Raw genomic sequence first — 22105 nt, forward strand, 5'->3', positions numbered from 1 at the left:
TTTAAATAAGATTATTGCTTGGTTTTATTTTCAGAGTATTTATTGCTAGCTTACAGAAATACAACTGATGTTTATATAGTGATCATGTATCCTGAGACCTCACTGAACTAATCTATTATATTTTTTTTATTCCTTAGGATTTTCTGTACATTAGAGAATATCATTTGTAGAGATGAAAGTTTTAATTCTTTCCAGTCTGAATGCTTTTATTTCTATTTCATGCCTAAATGAACTGGTTAGAACACCCAGGACAGTGTTATAGAGGAATTAAAATCAGTCTCATCATATTTCTGATATAGGGAAACCTTTTCCATCTTTCATGATTAAGTATGATAGTTGATGTGATTTCTTTTATAAATATTCTTTATCAGATCAAGGAAGTTCCTTTCAATTTCAAAATTGTTGAAATTTTTTTTAATCATGGAAGGGTATTGGTTTTTATCAAGTCTTTTCTGTATCTGTTGAGATGATCAGCACTCATATATTTTGGTGGTAAGATAGTTCAATCATTTTGGGAAATGGTCTGGCAGGTTCTTATAAAAGTTTTAATACATGTATATACTATATGATCTATATAGTTTTCACTGTTAGGTATGCACCGAGAAAAATGAAAACCTATGTTCAGAAAAATGCTTGTGTAAGAAAGTCCACAGTAGCTTTATTCATGGTAAGCAAAAACTGGATTTTGAATATAAACCAGATATCCATCAATAGAATGGTTGATAAACCAGTTGTGTTCTATCAGAGTAGAATAAATAAAATGAAAAACTGAGAAGGACCAAGTGGAAATTCTGAAGTAATGGTTATGTTGGATATTTTAACATGTGGTTTTACACAGGTGTAGACATTTGTTAAGGAGACATGAATGGCAATCCACTCCAGTACTCTTGCCCGGCAAATCCCATAGACGGAGGAGCCTGGTAAGCTGTGGTCCATAGGGTCGCTAAGAGTTGGACACGACTGAGTGACTTCACTTTCACTTTTCACTTTCATGCATTGGAGAAGGAAATGGCAACCCACTCCAGTGTTCTTGCCTGAAGAATCCCAGGGACGGGGGAGCCTGGTGGGCTGCTGTCTATGGGGTCGCACAGAGTCGGACACAACTGAAGCGACTTAGCAGCAGCAGCAGCAGCAATTTGTTAAAAACTCAAGAAGTTTTATAAGATATGCATTTTTATTTATACAAATTTCATAAAAAACTAATTGTAACTTGAGTCTAGCTAATGACATGCACACTGATGTATTTAGGAAAAGTACACTAAGATTTTTAAATGCAACAAGAAAATAAAAGTAGTTCTATAATAAAGCATATGTAGTAAATGCCATGTTAGAATTTAGAAATACACATACTCATAAATTCTTACCATTTTGATTTTCTTAACATATTTATTTTATATTAGAGCTGATTAACACTGTTGTGTTAGTTTCAGGTATAAAAACTAGCTCAGTTATACATACGCATGTATCTATTCTTTTTTCACATAGGTTATTACAGAGTATTAAACAGTTCCCTATGCTATACGGTTGGTGTTAGTTGTTGTTTAGTTGCTAAGTCTTGTCTTTTTGTGACCCTGTGGACTATAAGCCACCAGGCTCTTCCATTCATGGGATTTCCTGGGCAAGAATACTGGAATGGGTTGCCATTTCCTTCTCCAGGGGATCTTCCTGACCCAGGCATTGAACTGGTATCTCCTGCATTGACAGGTGGTTTCTTTAGCATTGAGCCATTAGGGAAACCTATGTGGTTGGTTATCTATTTTAAATATAGCAATGTGCACATGTCATTACAAACTCTCAGTCTGTTTCCCTTCCTGTCCTTCCCCCCAGTAACCATAAATTCATTCTGTTAGTCTGTTTCTGTTTTTTAAAGAGTTTGCATCATTTTTTTTTAGATGCTGCATGTAGGCGATATCATATAATATTTGGCTTTGTCTGATACACACCACATCTTTATCCATTCATCTGACAGTAGACGTTTAGGTTGCTTCCATGTCTTGACTATTGTAAACCATGCTTGCAATGAACATTGGGTCCAAGTATCCTTTCAAACCATGTTTTCCTTTGGATATATGCCAGGAGTGGGATTGCTGGATCACATAGTAGCTCTATATTTTTTTTAAAGGAACTTCCATTCTGTTCTCCATAATGATTGTACCAATTTATACTCCCACCAACAGTGTAGGAGTGTTCTCTTTTCTGCACACCCTTTCCACCATTTGTTTGTGGACTTTTTGATAGTCATTCTGGCTGGTTCTCAGTGTAGTTTTGATTTGCATTTCTAGTGATGAACATTTTTTCAGGTGTCTCCTGGCTATCTGTATATATTCTTTGGAGAAATGTCTATTTAAATCTTCTGCCTATTTCTTTGAGTTTTTTTTTAAATATTAAACTGCATGAGCTGTTTATAAATTTTGGAGATTAATTCCTTGTTGGTTGGTCACTTTATTTGCAAATACTTTTTCCATTCTATGGGTTGTCCTTTTGTTTCTGGTTTCTTTTGCTATGTAAAAGTTTTTGAGTTTGGTTAGGTTCCATTTGTTTATTTTTGTTTTTATTTCCCTCACTCTAGGATAGCTATCTCCAGCCTTTCTGGCATCAGGGACTGGTGTTGCGGAAAACAATTTTTCCACAGACTACAGTGGACAGATAGGGTTGGGATGATTCAAGTGCACTTCATGTATTGTGTACTTTATTTCTATTGTTATTACATTAGCTTTACCTCAGATCACCAGGCATTAGATCCCAGAGGCTAGGAAACCCCGCTCTAGGAGAGAGATCAAAAAACATATTGTTAAGATTTATGTCAAAGACCTAAATAGAAAATTTTCTGAGGAAGACATACAGATGGCCGGAGGCACTTGAAAAGATGGCTCAACATCACTATTAGAGAAATGCAATGAGATGTCACTTCACACTGGTTAGAATGGCCATCATCAAAAAATCCACCAACAATAAATATTGGAAAGGGTGTGGAGAAAAGGGAACCCTCCTACACTGTTGGTGGAAAGGTAAATTGGTACAACAATTATGAATAACAGTATGGAAGACCCTTAAAAAACTGAGTGTAGAACCACCCTATGATCCAGCAAACCCACCCAAGGGCATATATCTGGAGAAAACCATAATTCAAAAAGGTACATGCACTCTAGTGCTCATTGCAGCATTATTTACAATAGCCAAGACATGGAAGCACTTAAATGTCCATCAATAGGGGAGTGGATAAAGAAGTTATGGTAATATATATAATGAAATACTAGTTGACCATAAAAATGAGATGAAATAATGCCATTTGAAGCAACATGGATGGTCCTAGATATTATCATTCTAAGTCAAATAAGTCAGAGAAAGACATATCATGATACCACTTTTATGTGGAATCTAAAAAAAAAAGGTACAAAAAAATTTTAAATGGTACAAATAAATTTATTTCAAAACTGAAATAGAATCACAGATGTAGAGACTAAACCTATGGCTATCAGGGGAGAAGGTAGAGGGAGGGATAAATTGGGAGATTGGGATTGACAGATATACATTACTATGTGTAAAATAGATTACTAGTTAAGACCTACTGTGTACCCCATAGATTTGGCTCAGCGGTAAAGAATCCATCTGCAAAATGGGAGACATGGCAGGAGCTGCAGGTTTGATCCCTGGATTGGGAAGACCCCCTGGAGAAGGAAATGGCAACCCACTTCAGTATGCTTGCCTGAAAAATCTCATGGACAAAGGAGCCTGGCAGGCTACAGTCCATGGGGTCACAAAGAGTCAGACACAACTTAGCAACTAAACAGCAACAGCAAAGACCTACCGTATAGCACAGGGAACTCTACTCAATACTGTGTAATGACCTATATGGGAAAAGAATCTTTAAAAAAGTTGATATAAGTCATTTACTTTGCTGTATACCTGAAACTAACAACATTGTAAATCAACTCTATTCCAATTAAAAAAATCATAACAGCAGTTACCCTGAGTGGGGAATTAACTAGAAAAGGTTAAGGCAACTTTCTAAGGTGATTAAAAAGTTCTATATAAGTGCATCTGTTTACCAAAACAAACTGTACAGTTATAATCATTTTATATAAACTATACCTTAATTTGAGAAGGGCAAAAAGAAAGAAAAAGTACAAAGGTGATAGTTAGATCTGCAAAAGCTAGAAATCTGTAGTACCCTGTGTTGGTAGACATATGTGGATATAGGAATTCTAATACACTTCTGGAATATAGGTTGATGTAAACTTTTTGAAATGTAAACTAGTATTACTTAGTCAAATTGAACCTAAATATAAATTATGACCTAATATCTTGAATCCAGGGAAAAATATGCAATAACAGAAATAAAATATTCACTAGAGGAAATGAATGGAAATGACAGAGGAAAGAAGTTAATTTGCAGATGGTTTGCTGCTGCTGCTGCTAAGTCGCTTCAGTCGTGACCGACTCTGTGCGACCCCATAGACGGCAGCCCACCAGGCTCCCCCGTCCCTGGGATTCTTCAGGCAAGAACACTGGAGTGGGTTGCCATTTCCTTCTCCAATGCATGAAAGTGAAAAGTGAAAGTGAAGTCGCTCAGTCATGTCCGACTCTTCGCGACCCCATGGACTGCAACCCACCAGGCTCCTCCATTCATGGAATTTTCCAGGCAAGAGCACTGGAGTGGGGTGCCATTGCCTTCTCCGTGCAGATGGTTTACTGACAGTTAAAAAAAAAAGACTTGAACAGAGCCTAAGAGACATGTGGGAAATTATCACAAATCTAATATTCATGTCATTGGGGTCACAGAGGACAGGAACAATACAAATTCAGACAAAATACTTGGAGAAACAGAAGACTGCTGATTTCAACACCAGCATGTAAAGAACTTGGACATAACCACAAGAACAAAAAAGGTAGTCAGCCTGAAAATCAGCAACTTTTCTTGTACCCATCAGAGAACCAAGTATGCACAGAAATTGGTATCCCAGGATCTTGAAAGACAAATCCAGAGTTACAGCCAATATATGCCTACCTGGAATCTATCTGTGAGGCATGTTTATTACTGGAATTATAAATTTGTTAGGAACCACTTTATAGTTTAATTTACATGGTAATGTTGAGGAAATTCTGGAGCCATGTGTGAACTAAAATGAGAGTAAGAAACTCCTACATGCCATATGTAGTCTTAGGCAAGACCTCACGTAGTCATGGGCTTTACCTCAAGGAAACATGTCAGGTTTTCAGAGTAAAGACCAGAGAAGGATCCCCTCCTGGTTCTGGAAGAGGAAAAGGAAGAATAATCAAGGTGATATACACACAGAATCTTCTCCATACATAGGTCTGCACTCCAGGGTAAACGACTTTACCAGAACTTTATCCCGTCTCTCACTCCAGACGCTAGCATCCCAACCTCACATAAGGGCTAGAGGACTATAAGGAAGAAATGCCTGTGAAGGCCACATACACAAAAGAAAGATTTAATTAGATAATAGGATACCCCCCCCCCCCATTCATCTTAACATTACATCAACAGGACTTTAGTATAACAATAGTGGATTACAGCTGAAAGAGCTGCAAAATGGCTGATACTTTCTAATAAGGAGTACTTGAAGAAGCTCAAAGTCAAGAGGGGAGACAGGAGGAAAACACTGGGTGAACTTGGAGCTTGAAGAACCTAAAGCTGAAGGATACATTGAACAAAGACCAACTCTTAAGATAATTAACATAAATCAAGTGTGAAAACTTACAGTTTCTGTTAGATAACACATATTTGTCTTTCAACCAAAGCGTATACCAAAGGCAAGAAACCAAGCTAAAGAGACAAAGCAAAGCAAAACAACAGGATTCAGTTAAGACACAAATCTTATAACTATTAATACAAGGCATGGAATTTAAAATAACCAATTAAAGGGATAATGTTAGCCAGATGTCAGGCTAGGAAGTCTTAGCCCTCATACTGTCATGAAAACAATTTAACTACTTAGGTCAACAATACCTCTTGGATGTCAAAAATATCTCTGGGTTTCAATTTAAAAGTTGCAATGGATAAGTGAAGCACAAAAATTGAGGATAGTTGCATAAAATGTGTAGGAAGCATGATGCTAGCAACAGCACATTGTCCATGTTAGTGCTGCTCAGTGCCATGAGGGGTGCCCCACCTATAACTGCCTCATTTGAAGAAAGAAAAGGAGAGAAGAACTGAAAGAGCCTTTACTGCATAGGCCTCCCTCCAGTAACCCGTGGCATCACTGTGGACACCCACAGCTTTTGCCACTGAGGACGCCCACAAGCCTTCATGATTCTGACCCAGGCAATGAAATTCCCTGTAGTTCTCACTGGGGCACTCTCCTGAGAACTAGAGCTGTTACTGTGCATACCTGAGGCCTGGGTCACTGCACCCAATCCACTCCAGTCCCAGTGCTGCCTAGGTCATCGCATGCCTGTACCCAGACCCCATGCTAAATCAAATCCCAGCAGGGAGAAGGATAATCTCAGTGTCCTTTGCCCACAAGGACTTAGAAGCCTTAGTCATCACCATGGGCACTCAACCTCCCTTACTCAGGACCCATGAAGTCTTTGGGCATCTCCATTAGCTGGCATCAGCACTGGCAGAGTATTAACTGTTGCACATCCCCAGGAGTGAGAGCCACAAGCGTGCCCCCTCTGGGCTTGGAGCTGCTGCACCCCACCCTTCGGACTCCCTCACACCCAATCCTAAGTGAAGGTCTTTCTGCACTGAAACCAGACTATAATGTCAGTATGTGGGAACCCTTCCTTCAGACGCATAGACACAAACACACCACACACACCACCAGGGAAATATGACACTACCAAAGAAACACAGTAAATTTTCACTAAGGAAATTTAGGAAATGGAAATTACCCCAAGGAAATGGAAATCTATAAATTACTTTGCAAAACCTTCAAACTAACTGTTTTAAAGGAGCTCAGTAAATTTTAAGAAAACATAGACTGCTCAGTGGAATCAGGGAAATAATATGTGAACCAAATGAAAATTCAAACAGAAGTTATAACACAAACCAAAGAGAAATTCTGAACAAAAAGAATGTAATATATAAAATGAAAAATGCTATAGAGAAATTCAGTAGCAGACTCAATCAAGCAGAAGAAAAAAATCTGTAAACTCAAAAGACAAGTCACTTGAAATTGTCCAAGCAGAGGAGACAAGGGAATGAAAAAAAGGAATCTTGCATGATTTCTGGAACTGATATCCACATTACGGAAGTCCTAGAGAGCTAAAAAAGAGACAATGATTTGAAGAGAAATGGGCTGAAAAAATTCCAAATCTTGGGAGGAAAAAATGGAAAACCAGACTAAAAAGGTCAAATGACCCCAGATATAATCAACCCAAAGAAGATTATGGTGAGATATATTATAATCAAAGTATCTAAAGTAAAGGACAAAGAGAATTTTGAAAGTAGCAATAGAAAAGTTATTTGTCCTATATAAGAGAATCACCATAATTCTATCAGGAAAATTTTCAGCAAAACCTTGCAGTCCAGGAGAGAATGGCACGATATACTCAAAGTACTGAAATAATAAAATTTCAACCAAGAATACTATACCCAGAAAAATAATCTTTTCAAAAGGAAAGCAATAACCTTTTCTTAGACAAATGAAAACTGAGGGAATTCAGTAGAGAACAAACAAATGGATACCAACTAGGGACAGGGTGGTGGTGGACAGGGATGAATTGAAGGACTGGGATGTATATATGTGAAGGTCCTAAGTGAAGGTCTTTCTGCACTGAAACCAGACTATAATGTCAGTGTGAGGGAACCCTTCCTTCAAATGCATAGATACAAACACACCACACCCACAGCCAGGGAAATATGACACTACCCAAGAAACACCATAAGTTTCCACTAACTGACCCCAAGGAAATGGAAATCTATAAATCCCTTCCCAACCCAGGGACTGAACCCAGGGATCCCAGTGTGTGTGTGTGTGTATATACACACACACATAACTGATACAATGGATAAAGTAGATCACTAATGAGAACCTACTGTGTAGCTCAGGGAAATCTACTCAGTGCTCTGTGGTGACCTAAATGGCATGGAAATCCAAAAAAGAGGGGATATATGTATATGTATGGCTAATTTACTTTGCTGTACAGTAGAAACTAACATTGTTAAGAAACTATACTCCAATAAAAATAAAAAAATCCTGAGGGAATTCATAACCACTGAACCTACTTTCAAGAAAGGAAAAAAGGAAGAGCAAAACAGTAAATGAACAAAATGAAGCAGTAAGTCCATATCTATCAATAATTATTTGATGTAAATTGGATTAAATTCAATCTAAACAATGACTGAGTGGATTTAAAAAAAACCACAAACTTAACTCTATGCTTCCCATAATAAACTCACTTTAGCTTAAAGGACATACACAGGGAAAAGTGAAAGAATGTAAAATGTTATTTCAAATAAATGTTAATAAAAGAGAGCAGGTAGTCAATTATATTGCATAAAATAGAGTGTGAGTCAAAACTTGTCAAGAGAGACAGAGATGGCCATTATATTATGATAGTGGGGCCAATTCATCATAAAAGTGATGTGATTTTCACTTTTTAAAATTTTTTCAGTCATGTCCGACTCTTAGTGACCCCATGGACTGTATAATCCATGTATAGTCCATGGAATTCTCCAGGCCAGAATACTGGAGTGGGTAGCCTTTTCCTTCTCCAGGGGATCTTCCCAACCCAGGGATCAAACCCAGGCCTCCAGCATTTCAGGCAGATTCTTTACCAGCTGAGCCACAAGGGAAGCCCAAGAATACTGGAGTGGGTAGCCTTTGCCTTCTCCAGTGGATCTTCCCGACCCAGGAATTGAACTGGGATCTTCTGCATTGCAGGTGAATTGTTTACCAACTGAGCTATCAGGGAATCCCCAATTCATCATAAGGGTATAAAAATTTTAAATACACATGTACCAAATAGCTGAGTACCTAAATATATAAAGTAAACATTAGCAGAATTGAAGGGAGAAATAGGTAGCAATCCAGTAATAGTAGGGGTCTTTAATTACATCAGTTTCAACAATGGATAGATCAGACAGGATAATGAGGAGAAAAATGAACTTGAGCAATGCTGTAAACAAAATGGACCTAGCAAAGTATATGGAACATCCATGCAGCAATATCAGAATAGACATTCTCAAGAACACACAACAAATCATATAGTAGGATCATATGTTAAGGCACAAAATAAGTCTTAATAAATTTCAGAGGATTAAAAAAAATTTTAGAGGATTTATATCATACAGAATAACTTCTCCAATTACAATGATGTGAAACTAGAAATGAATAACAAGGAAGAATTGAAAAAATTCATAATTGGTTAAAACTGGACGGCACACTCTTAAAACAGTCATTGGGTTAGAGAAAAATCAAAAGGGAAGATTAAAGTATACTGTAATGAATGAGAATGAAAACACAACATACCAAAACTTACAGAATATAACAAAAGCAATTCTAAGAGGAAAGTTTATAATGATTGACACATTAAGGAAAAAATACTGTTACTAAAAACCAAAAACTTTACCCCTTAAGAAACAAGAAAAAATATAAACTAGGTCCAAAGTTAGCAAATGATAGAGGAGAAATAAATGAAATAGAGACTAGAAAAATAGAAAAGATTAACAAAATTAAAAATTGAGCTTTTTAAAAAAAGACAAAGATAACAGTTAGCTGGACTAACTAAAAAAGGAATACTCAAAATTATAAACAAAAGGAGAAATTGCAGCTGTTACCACAGAAATACCAAGGGTTATGAGGGGCCACATTACACAAAAAATATATTCCAACAGTTAAAATAATTTATTGAAATAGACAGTGAAGAAATGGAAAAATTCCTAGAAACATATAACCTACTAAGACTGACTCATGAAGAATAATCTGAACAGACTAATAAAGAAGAAGGTTGAATCAGTAATGAAAAAGCTCCCAAAGAAAAAGCCCGAGACCAAATGGTTACAGTGGTGAGTTCCACCAAACATTTAAAGAATTAATACCAGTACCTTTCAAAGTCTTCAGAAATTGAGAAGGAACTCTTCCATTGTCATGTTAAGGGGTCCACATTACCTTGATACAAAAGCCATATAAAGACAAGAAAATCATAGGTCCTAATGAACATAGATGCAAAACTCTTCGACAAAATACTAGTAAACCAAATTCAGCAGCACATTAGAAGGATCATATACCATGATCAAGTGGGATTCATGCCTGGAATGCAAGGAGAGACTGACATTTATAAATAAATGTTAACAGAACGAAGAATATATCAATAGATGCAGATAAAGTAGTTGACAAAATTCAAGATCCTTTAATAATACAATCTATGAAGAAGTTCTGCATATAAGGAGTGTACCTCAACATAATAAAGGTTATGTATAACCAGCCTACAACTAATATTATGCTCAATAGTGAAAGCTGAAAGCTTTTCCTTAAGATCAAGAACAAGGTAAGATGCTCAGGATAACTTTTCATTTACTTGTACTCAGCTTAAATGTTATAGTTTTCAGTTTCCAGATCTTTCTGTTTACTCCTCTGTAGTTTACTTTAACTGAGAAATATCTATTTGAGAAACATCTTTTAAATTATTTTTTTAAAATGTACATTTCATTTAAAGTTATATTGCAAAGCTATAGTAATTTTCTTATCTATTTTTTTAAATTGAAGTATAATTGATTTACAATGTTGTGTTCATTTCAGGTATATAACAAAACTATGGTAATTCTTTCAAAGTGCAGTGCATAGTAACATAGACCATTGCAATAGAAGCAAGAGCCTAGAAATAAACCCTCACACATTATGGTCAACTAATCTTTCACAAAGTTACTGAGAATACACAATGCTAACAGGACAGCCTCTTAAATAAATGGTGCTGGAAAGACTGGATATCCACATACAAAAGTAAGAAAGTGGACACTTACACCATTCGCAAAATCAACTGAAATGGATTAAATACTTATAAGGCCTGAACAATAAAGCTCCTGGGAAGAAACAGAAATTTTCTCTGATGTTGGTTTTAAGTATGATTTTTTGGTTATATTACTAAATTCTCAAATAAAGCAAAAAATAGAGTGGGACTACATTAAATATTCTGTACAACAAAAGAAATAATCAATAAAGGAAAAGGCAATCTATGGAATTAGAGAAAATATTTGAAAACAATGTATCTGACAAGGGGTCAATATCTAAACTATGTAATGAATTCATGCAACTCAACAGCAGAATGGATAAAGAAGTTGTACATATATACAGTGGAATATTACTTAGCCATAGGAAGGAATGCATTTGAGTCAGTTCTAGTGAAGTGGATGAACCTAGAGCCTGTTATACAGAGTGAAGTCAGTCAGAGAAAAACAAATATCATATTGCATATATATAGAATCTAAAAAAATGGTAGCTGAACATATTTGCAGGGCAGGAATAGAGATGCAGGCATAGAGAACCGACTTTGGACACAGAAGGTGAAGGAGAGGGTGGGACAAACAGAGAGTAGCATTGACATATACACACTACCATGTGTGAAATAGCCAGCCAGTGGGAAGCTACTGTGTTGGCACAAGAAGCTCAGACTGGTGCTCTGTGAAAACCCAGAGGGGTCAGGGTAAGGGGGGCAGGCTCAAGAGAGAGATGACGTATGTATACTTATGGTGGATCCATATTGTATGGCAGAAGCCAACACAATATTGCAAAGCAATTATCCTCCAATTAAAACTTTAAAAAGACAAAAATTTAACCCCGTTTAAAAATGGACAGAAGATCTGAATAGATATTTCTCAAAGGAGAAATACAAATGAATAGCAGATACGTGAAAAGATACTCAACATCACTTATCAACAGGAACATACACACAACAGATCAACTGAGAGCTGTTAGGGCTATTATCAAAGAAACAAAAGATAATAATGGTCATAGACAGAGAAACTTTCTATACTGTTTGTGGAAATGTATTCTTGCCATGAGAACCCACATGAATTGTATTAAAAGGCAAAAAGATATGACACTGAAAGATGATGCACCCAGGTCAGAATGTGTCCAATATGCTACTAGGGAAGAGTGGAGGACAATTACTAATAGCTCCAAAAAGAGTGAAGTGCCTGGGCCAAAACAGAAACAATCCTCAGTTGTGGATGTGTCTGGTGATGAAAGTATTGCACAGGGACCTCAAATGTTAGGTCCATGAATCAGGGTGAACTAGACATGGTGAGGCAGGAGATGGCCAGAGTAAATATTGACATCTTAAGAATTAGTGAAATAAAATGGACAGGAATGGGTGAATTTAATTCAGAGGACCATTATATCTTCTTCTGTGGGCAAGAATACTATAGAAGAAAAGGAGTAGCCCTCATAGTCAACAAGAGTCTGAAATGCAGTACTTGAGTGCAACCTCAAAAACAACAGAATGATCTTGGTTCATTTACAAGGCAAACCATTCATTATCACAGTAATCCAAGTCTATGCCCCAACCACTAATGCCAAAAAAGCTGAGGTTGATCAGTTCTATGAAGACCTAGAAGACCTCCTAGAATTAACACTGAAAAAATATCCTACTCATCATAGGGGACTGGAATGCAAATGTAGAAAGTCACTCCAGATACCTGAATAACAGGCAAGTTTGGCTTCAGAGTACAGAACGAAGCAAAGCAAAGGCTAACAAAATTCTGCCAAGAGAACACACTGGTCATAGCAAACACCCTTTTTCAACAACATAAAAGATGACTTTACACATGGACATCACCAAGTAGTCAATACTGAAATCAGATTGATTACATTCTTTGTAGCCAAAGATGGAGAAGCTGAATACAGTCAGCAAAAACAAGACCTGGAGCTGACTGTGGCTCAGATCATCAGCTCCTCATAGCAAAATTCAGGCTTAAACTAAAAGAAAGTTCAGGCTTAAGTTTGAAAGAAAGCAGGGAAAACACTAGGCCCCTCAGGTATGACTTAAATAAAATCCCCTATGATTATACAGTGGAGGTGAAGAATAGATTCAAGGGATTAGATCTGGTAAACAGAGTGCCTGAAGAATTGTGGACAGAGGTTCATGATATTGCACACAAGGCAGGGAACAAAACCATCCAAAAGAAAAAGAAACGCAAGAAGGCAAAGTGATTGTCTGAGAAAGCTTTACAAATAGCTGATCAGGTGGTGCTAGTGGTAAAGAACCTGCCTGCCAATGCAGGTTAGACATAAGAGACACTGGTTCGATCCCTGGGTTGGGAAGATCCCCTGGAGGAGGACACTGGCAACCCACTTCAGTATGCTTGCCTAGAGAATCCCCATGGACAAAGGAAGCCTGGCAGGCTGCAGTCCATAGGGTCACAAAGAGTCGGATACGACTGAAGTGACTTAGCATGCAGCATGAGGAAAGAAAAGCAGCAAAGAGGTAGAAAGGGAAAGATATACCCAACTAAATGCAGAGTTCCAGGAGGAACAAGATGCAGAACTAAATGCAGAATAGCAGGAGGGACAAGAAGGCCTTCTTCAATGAACAATGCAAAGAAATAGAGGAAAACAACAGACGGGGAAAGACTAGAGATCTCTTCAAGAAAATTGGAGATATCAAAAGAATATTTCATGCAAAGATGGGCACAATAAAGGACAGAAATGGTAAAGACCTAATAGAAGCAGGAGAGATCAAGAAGATATGGTGAGAATACACAGAAGAATTGTACAGAAAAGATCTTAATGACCTGGTTAACCATGATGATGTAGTCACTCACCCAGAGACAGACATTCTGGAGTGTGAATTCAAGTGAGCCTTAGGAAGCACTGCTGCCAGTAAAGTAGTGGAGATAATGGAATTCCAGCAGAGCTGTTTAAAATCCTAAAAGATGATGCTGGTAAAGTGCTGCACTCAATATATCAACAAATTTGGAAAACACAGCAGTGGCCACAGGACTGGAAAGGGTCAGTTTTCATTCCAATCCCAAAGAAGGGCAGTGCCAAAGAATACTATGGGACAATTGCACTCACTTCTCATGCTAGTAAGGTTATGTTCAAAATCCTCCAAGCTAGGCTTCAGCATTATGTGAACCAAGAACTTCCAGGTGTCCAAGCTGAGTCTAGAAAAGGCAGAGGAACCAGAGATCAAATTGCCAGCATTTGCTGAATCACAGAGAAATCAAGGAAATTCCAGAAAATAAACATCTATTTCTATTAAATTGACTATGTTAACGCCTCTGACTGTGTGGATCACAACAAACTGTGGAAAACTCTGAAAGAGATGGGAATACCAGACCACCTTACCTGTCTCCTGAGAAACCTGTATGCAGGTCAAGAAGCAAGAGTTAGAACCTTATATGAAACAACCGACTCGTTCAACAACAATATGAAAGGCTGTTTATTTTCACCCTATTTAACTTACATACAGAGCACAATCATGCAAAATGTCAGGCTGAATTACAAGCTGGAATCAAGGTTGCCAGGAGAAATATCAACAACCTCAGATATGTAAATGATACCACTCTAATGGCAGAAAGTGAAGAGGAACTAAAGAGCCTCTTGATGAGTGTGAAAAAGGAGAGTGAAAAACCCAGCTTAAAACTCAATATTAAAAAAACTAAGATCATGGCATCTGGTCCCATCACTTCATGGCACATAGAAGGGGGAAAGGTAGAAGCAGTGACAGAGTTCCTCTTTTTGAGCTCTAAAATCACTGGGGATTGTGACTGCAGCCATGAAATAAGATGATTGCTTCTTGCAGGAAAGCTATAGACAAACCTGGACAGTATATTAAAAGCAAAGACATCACTTTGCCAAAAAAAGTCCGTAGGTCCATTAAGGCTATGGTCTTTCCAGTAGTCATGTATGGATGTGAGAGTTGGACCATAAAGAAGAGTGCTGAAGAATTGATGCTTTCTAATTGTAGTGCTAGAGAAGACTCTTGGACAGTGAGGAGATCAAACCAGTCAATCCTAAAGGATATAAACCCTGAATACTCATTGGAAAGACTGATGCTGATGCTGAAGCTCCAGTACTTTGGCCACCTGATGCAGACAGCCAACTCACTGCTTGTTACATTATGGCCTGTTAGTTGTTGCTGTGAATACCTAGTTAACTGATAGTTACCCTTTCTAATATACACACTCTGTATGCAATTCAGCATGACATTAGGTGTATCCACAAAGTAGAAATAGATTCCATTAGAGTTTGAAGGTTTCCACATGGCATAAATAGAAGGCATGGGCTCATGGCACCAATTTGCGTACATGTCAAGTGAAGTCTCTCTAATACTTTTACCTTTTTCTCTAAAGTAGACTCACCTCTGAGATGATCCCGAGGAAGCAAGACTGTTCTGAAATTCAATCAAAGTGCACTTTGCAGCTTTATTTTACAGGACCCCTACCCTGGGCTAACCACCAGAGAATGACTGGTCAAAGAACTTGGCATTCCAAAGGACTAATGTCAGCATTATGTGGCATAAATGATTTCCTCTTTTTCTATCCCCCAAATTAAGCATCCATAATCAAACCCCCAAATTAAGCATCCATAATCAAACTGAAGTACCTCTGTACATTACAAAAGGGGATTCTGGGTCTTTCTACCTGACCTATGCATCCAAAAATAAATAAGAACTCAGAAAGGGCTGTGGATCCAAAGGAGTTGTCAAACCTGCCGTCCCCCTGCTCGCCAGGCAGCCAGGTAAAAAGAATGTAACCTACAAAGGAACCTCCACTAGGCTATCAGTGGATTTCTCAGCAGAAATTCTATAGTCCAAGGGAGAGTGGAATGAAATACTTCAATTCCCTTAGGGGTATACTTCACACTGTTACAGGCCTCAGAATATGATGAAATATCCTTTACAATTTCTGATGGGGTATATGGCTCAATTTTCTTTAGAATCACAGCATTTCACAGACTTCATGTAATCATTGGATCTGTTTCCTTATCATGTGCTTCATATGTCAATTAAAGTATTAGTTTACATCTAATCACCACTTCGGCTTCAAAGCTGCTATGTGATACTGGCACTTTGCCGATGTAGTAGGACTATTCTTTTATGTATCTATTTATTGATGAGATTCATATTCTTTTATTATTAAATAGCACAATTGACTTCCAGTCAGTTAGTTTTGGTGCAACCTGAAAAAGCATAGTAAATCTAATATTAACATTATTAACAAATATAATATTAACCTCAATCTTTGTATTTATTGCTTTGGCTCCCCCAACTAAATATTTATACAAAAAACCCCAAGTCCTTACGAATGCAGATTTGACCCTATAGAATCAACATGTCTTCCTTTTTCTATAAAGTTTTTCTGGTAGCCATTACATTCCTCTTTGACTTAGAAACTGCACTCCTCTTACCCCTCCCCGGAGCATCCCACACAAACTGTCTAAAAGCCATGCTCACTGTAGCCTTATTTCTAATCCTTTTATTAGCAATAAGCCTTGCTTATGAATGAACTCCAAAAGGACTAGAATGAACTGGAATATGGTAATTTAAAATGAAATAAATTATTTTGATTCATTAAACTATGATTAAATTCATAATTACCAAGTGTCTCTAGTATATATAAACATAGCATTTACAGTATCTCTTATAGGACTATGAATGTGTCAATCCCATATGATATCATCACTATTATGCTTAGAGGGCACAATGTTATCAATATTCATTATAGCAAGCCTGATAATCTTAAAAACCTATTTTACCTAACCAATATAATATTAGTTAGGTAAACCAATTGTCCTATTAGTATTTGCAGACTGTGAGGATACACTCAGATTATCCCTCCTAGTAATAGTATCAGATATGTATGGGACTTCCCTGGTGGCTCAGTGGTAAAGAATATGCCCACAGTGCAGGAGCCACCAGTTTGATCCCTGGGTTGGGAAGATCCCCTGGAGGAGGGCATGGCAACCCACTCCAGTATTCTTGCCTAGAGAGTCCCATGGAGAGAGGAGCCTGGCAGACCACAGTCCATAGGCTTGCATAGTTGGACATGACTGAAGTGATGTAGCACATATGCATGTATGGTACTGATTACATACAAAATCTTAACTTGCTCCAGTGCTAAAAATATTTCCCACAATTATATTAATACCCCTAACTTGATCCAAAAATAACAATCTGAATCAACACTACCACCTACAGCCTATTTATTAGCCTCACAAGTCTACTCTTCCTTAGCCAATTGAATGATGATAGCCTTAACTTCTCATTAATTATATTACAAATATTCCTAATCATAACATTTACTGCTATTTTTGTTGTTGTTCAGTCGCTAAGTTGTGTCCAACTCTTTGCAACCCCATGAACTGCAGCACACCAGGCTTCCCTGTCCTTCACTATCTCCCAGAGTTTGCTCAACCTTCTCATCCTCTGTCTAGAATTAATCTTATTCTATATGCTATTTGCATCATCATCACCTGATGAGGTAATCAAACAGAACACCTTAACGCAGGTCTTTATTTTTTATTCTATACACTAGTAGGATCTCTCCCACCTTTAGTAGCACTAGTTTATATTCAAAATATTACAGGCTCTCTGAATTTCTTAATGCTTCAATATTGAACTCAAGCAGTATCTGATTCCTGAACTAATGTTTTCATATGACTAGCATGCATAATAACCTTTATGGTAAAAATGCCACTGGACAGCCTTCATCTTTGATTACCCAGAGCACATGCAAAGGCCCCCACTGCAGGTTCTGTAGCATTTGCAGCCAGGAAGTTATGGCATATTACAAATTATAATACTACAAATTTCCCTAATAGATTTTATAGCATATCCCTTTCTCATATTATCCCTATGAGGTATAATTATAACCAGTTCAATTTGTATATATCAAATAGACCTAAAATTACTTATCCCATATCACATATTCCTGTGTCAGGCACATAGCCACATAGTTATTCAAACACCTTGAGGTTATATAGGAGCCTCCACTCTAATAATTGCTCATAGCCTTACACCATCCACATTACACCATCTGTTTAGCAAATTCAAATTATGAGCAAATTCATAGCCAAACAATAATAATCTTAGCCTGTGGCCTACAAGCCTTCCTCCCACTAATGGCAACCCGATAGTTACTAGCAAGTTTGAAGAATTTAGCTCTACCCCCAACCATCCATCTGATTGACCTATTAGTAGTAATATCATCCTTCTCATGATCAATTATTGCAATTATCCTAATAGGGATTAATAAAGTAATCACTGCCTTGTGTTGTTGTTTAGTAGCTAAGTCATGCCTGACTCTTTACATTCCGTGAACTGTAGCCCACCAGGCTCCTCTGACCATGGGACTTCCTAGGCAAAAATACTAGAGTGGGTTGCCATTTCTTTTTCCGGGGGATCTTCCTGACCCAAGGATTGAACCCGCGTCCCCAGCAGTGGTAGGCAGATTCTTTCCTGCTGAGTCACCAGAAAAGCTAAATCATTGCCATATATTCTCTGTACTGTGCTTAGCGCTTAGTCATGTCTGACTCTTTGTGACCCCATGGACTGCAACCGGCCCTTCTCCTCTCTCCATGGGGATTCCCCAGGCAAGAATACTGGAGTGGGTTGCCATGCCTTCCTCCAGGGGATCTTCCCAACCCAGGGATCGAACACAGGTCTCCCACATTACAGGTGGCTTCTTTTCTGACTGAGCCACCAGGGAAGCCCTATATTCTCTACGTATACTATTCATAACACAACAAGGCAAACACACACATCATGTTAATATCTTACCATCTTTTACATGAGAAAATGTCCTCATAACACTTCATATGTTACCTCTTCTACTTCTGTTACTAAATCCCCAAATCATTATACTGTAAATATAGTTTAAGAAAAACACTAGACTGTGAATCTAGTACCAGAAGACAGCCTTCTTATTTACTGAAAAAGTATGAGAACTGCTGACTCATGCCTCCATGCCTAAGCAACATAGTTTTAACAAACTTTTAAGGATAGCAATTATCCATTGGTCATAAGAACCAAAAAGTTGGTGCAACTCCAAATAAAAATAAACTTATTTTCCTCTTTCACACTAGTTCACTATTTATATTAACCATACCAATTATAAAAATGGGTACCAACATACTAAGAGTGAAAAGTTCCCAACATATGTAAAACCCACTGTCTCACATGCTTTTGTTATCAGTTTGATCCCAATAATATTTATCCATGTAGGCCAAAAAATAATTATCTCACACTGACACTGAATCACCATCCAAACCCTCAAATTATCACTCAGCTTCAATATAGACTATTTCTCAGTAATATTTGTACCAGTAGAATTATTTGTCACATGATCCATTATAGAGTTCTCAATATGATACATACACTCAGATCCTAATAATATCAATTAATTTTTCAAATATTTACTCCTCTTTCTTATCACAGTACTAATTCTTGTTACTACTAATAACTGTGTCCAACTTTTCATTGGGTGAGAGCAAGTCAAAAGATTATATCTTTCCTGCTTATTGAATGATATGGACAAGAAGATGTAAATGCAGCTGCTCTACAAGCAATTCTATTTAAAACCATATTGGAGATAGTTGACATTACAGCAATAGCATGATTTCTGTTTAATTTAATGCATGAAACCTACAACAAGCCTTGATATTTGACCTAAATCCCTCAAATCTACCCCTAATAGTACTCATACTAGTTGTCACTGGAAAATCCTCCCAGTTTGGCCTCCACCCATGACAACCCTCAGCAATAGAAGGCCCTACCCATGTCTCAGCCCTACTCCACTCAAAGCACAATAGTGGTAGCAGGTATTTTCTTGCTCATCTTCTTTTATCACTTGGTAGAAAATAATAAACTTATCAAAACAATAACACTGTATGTAGGAGCCATTACTACATTGTTTACGGCAATATACACTCTTACAAAAAAATGACATTAAGAAAATGGTTGCTTTTTCCACTTCAATCCAACTAGGACTTACAATAGTAACAAATGGCATTAACCAACCCTACCTAGCATTTCTTCATACTTGCACCTGCACCTTATTTAAAGCCATATTATTTATATACTCTGAGTCTATTATTCATACCCTAAACTTTAGCAAGATATTTGAAAAACAGGATCTATTTAAAGCAATATCCTTTACCACAACAGCCCTTATCTTTGGCAGCTCAGCACTAACAGGAATGCCTTTCTTTACTGGATTTTACTCTTAAGATCTAATTATTGAACATGCTAACACATCTTATATCAAAGCCTAAGTTCCTCTAATAACTTTAACTGCCACATCCCTTACAGCTATCTGTAGGCTTTATATCATCAGCTTTGCCCTACAGAACACCTCACTTTTCCACTTTAATGAAAATAACCCTCTTTCAGTCAATTCCATAAACATTTTTTAATTGGAAACATCTTTGCTAGATTATTATTTCCAATAGCATTCCCCCACCAGCAGTCCCCCAAATAACTGTACATTATTACTAATACTTAAAACTAGCTGCCCTTGCTGTAACTGTTCTAGGTTTTATTCTGGCATTCAAAATTAATGCTACCACAGAAAATTTAAAGTTTAATTGCTCTTCAAATATATTCAAATTTTGCAGTCACTTAGGGTATTTCCCCATTATCATACAGTGTTCATCACCCTATTGAAATCTATCAAAAACCCAAAAATTAGCATTGTCCCTCTTAGACTTAATTTGACTAGAAAATATTCTGTCAAAAACTACTTCTCTCATTCAAATAAAAAACTCTACATTAGTATCAGACCAAAAAGGTTTAATCAAATTATATTTCCTCTCATTCCTTTTCACTCTCTTCCTAAGCATAATTCTATTTAATTATGAGTAATCTACATAATCAATGCAAAGAAATAGATGAGAACAATAGAATAGGAAAGACTAGAGATCTCTTTAAGAAAATTAGAGATACCAATGGAACATTTCATGCAAAGATGGGCTCAATAAAGGACAGAAATGGTATGGACCTAATAGAAGCAGAAGATATTAAGAAGAGGTGGCAAGAATACACAGAAGAACTGTACAAAAAAGATCTTTGCGACCCAGATAATCACGATGGTGTGATCACTCACCTAGAGCCAGACATCCTGGAATGTGACGTGAAATGGGCCTTAGGAAGCATCACTATGAACACAGCTAGATGAGGTGATGGAATTTCAGTTGAACTATTTCAAATCCTAAAAGATGATGCTGTGAAAGTGCTGCACTCAATATGCCAGCAAATTTGGAAAACTCAGCAGTGGCCACAGGACTGGGAAAGGTCTGTTTTCATTCCAATCCCAAAGAAAGGCAATGCCAAAGAATGCTCAAACTATCATACAATTGCACTCATCTCACATGCTAGCAAAGTAATAATCAAAATTCTCCAAAACAGGCTTCAGCAATACATGAACCGTGAACTTCCAGATGTTCAAGCTGGTTTTAGAAAAGGCAGAGGAACCAGAGATCAAATTGCCAACATCTGCTGGATCATCGAAAAAGCAAGAGAGTTCTAGAAAAACATCTATTTTTGCTTTATTGACTATGCCAAAGCCTTTGACTGTGTGGATCACAATAAACTGTGGAATATTCTGAAAGAGATGGGAATACCAGACCACCTGGCCTGCCTCTTGAGAAACTTGTATGCAGGTCAGGAAGCAACAGTTAGAACTGGACATGGAACAACCGATTGGTTCCAAATAGGAAAAGGAGTATGTCAAGGCTGTATATTGTCACCCTGCTTATTTAACTGATATGCAGAGTACATCATGAGAAATGCTGGGCTGGATGAAGCACAAGCTGGAATCAAGATTGCTGGGAGAAATACCAATAACCTCAGATGTGCAGATGACACCACTCTTATGGCAGAAAGTGAAGAACTAAAGTGCCTCTTGATGAAAGTAAAAGAGGAGAGTGAAAAAGTTGGCTTAAAGCTCAACATTCAGAAAATTAAGATCATGGCATCTGGTCCCATCACTTCATGGCAAATAGAAGGGGAAATAGTGACTGACTTTATATTTTGGGGCTCCAAAATCACTGCAGATGGTGATTGCAGCCATGAAATTAAAAGATGCTTACTCCTTGGAAGGAAAGTTATGACCAACCTAGATAGCATATTAAAAAGCAGAGACATTACTTTGTCAACAAAGGTCCATCTAATCAACACTATGGTTTTTCCAGTAGTC

The sequence above is a fragment of the Muntiacus reevesi genome, chromosome 2 (assembly GCF_963930625.1).
Source record: "Muntiacus reevesi chromosome 2, mMunRee1.1, whole genome shotgun sequence".
Taxonomy (NCBI): domain Eukaryota; kingdom Metazoa; phylum Chordata; class Mammalia; order Artiodactyla; family Cervidae; genus Muntiacus; species Muntiacus reevesi.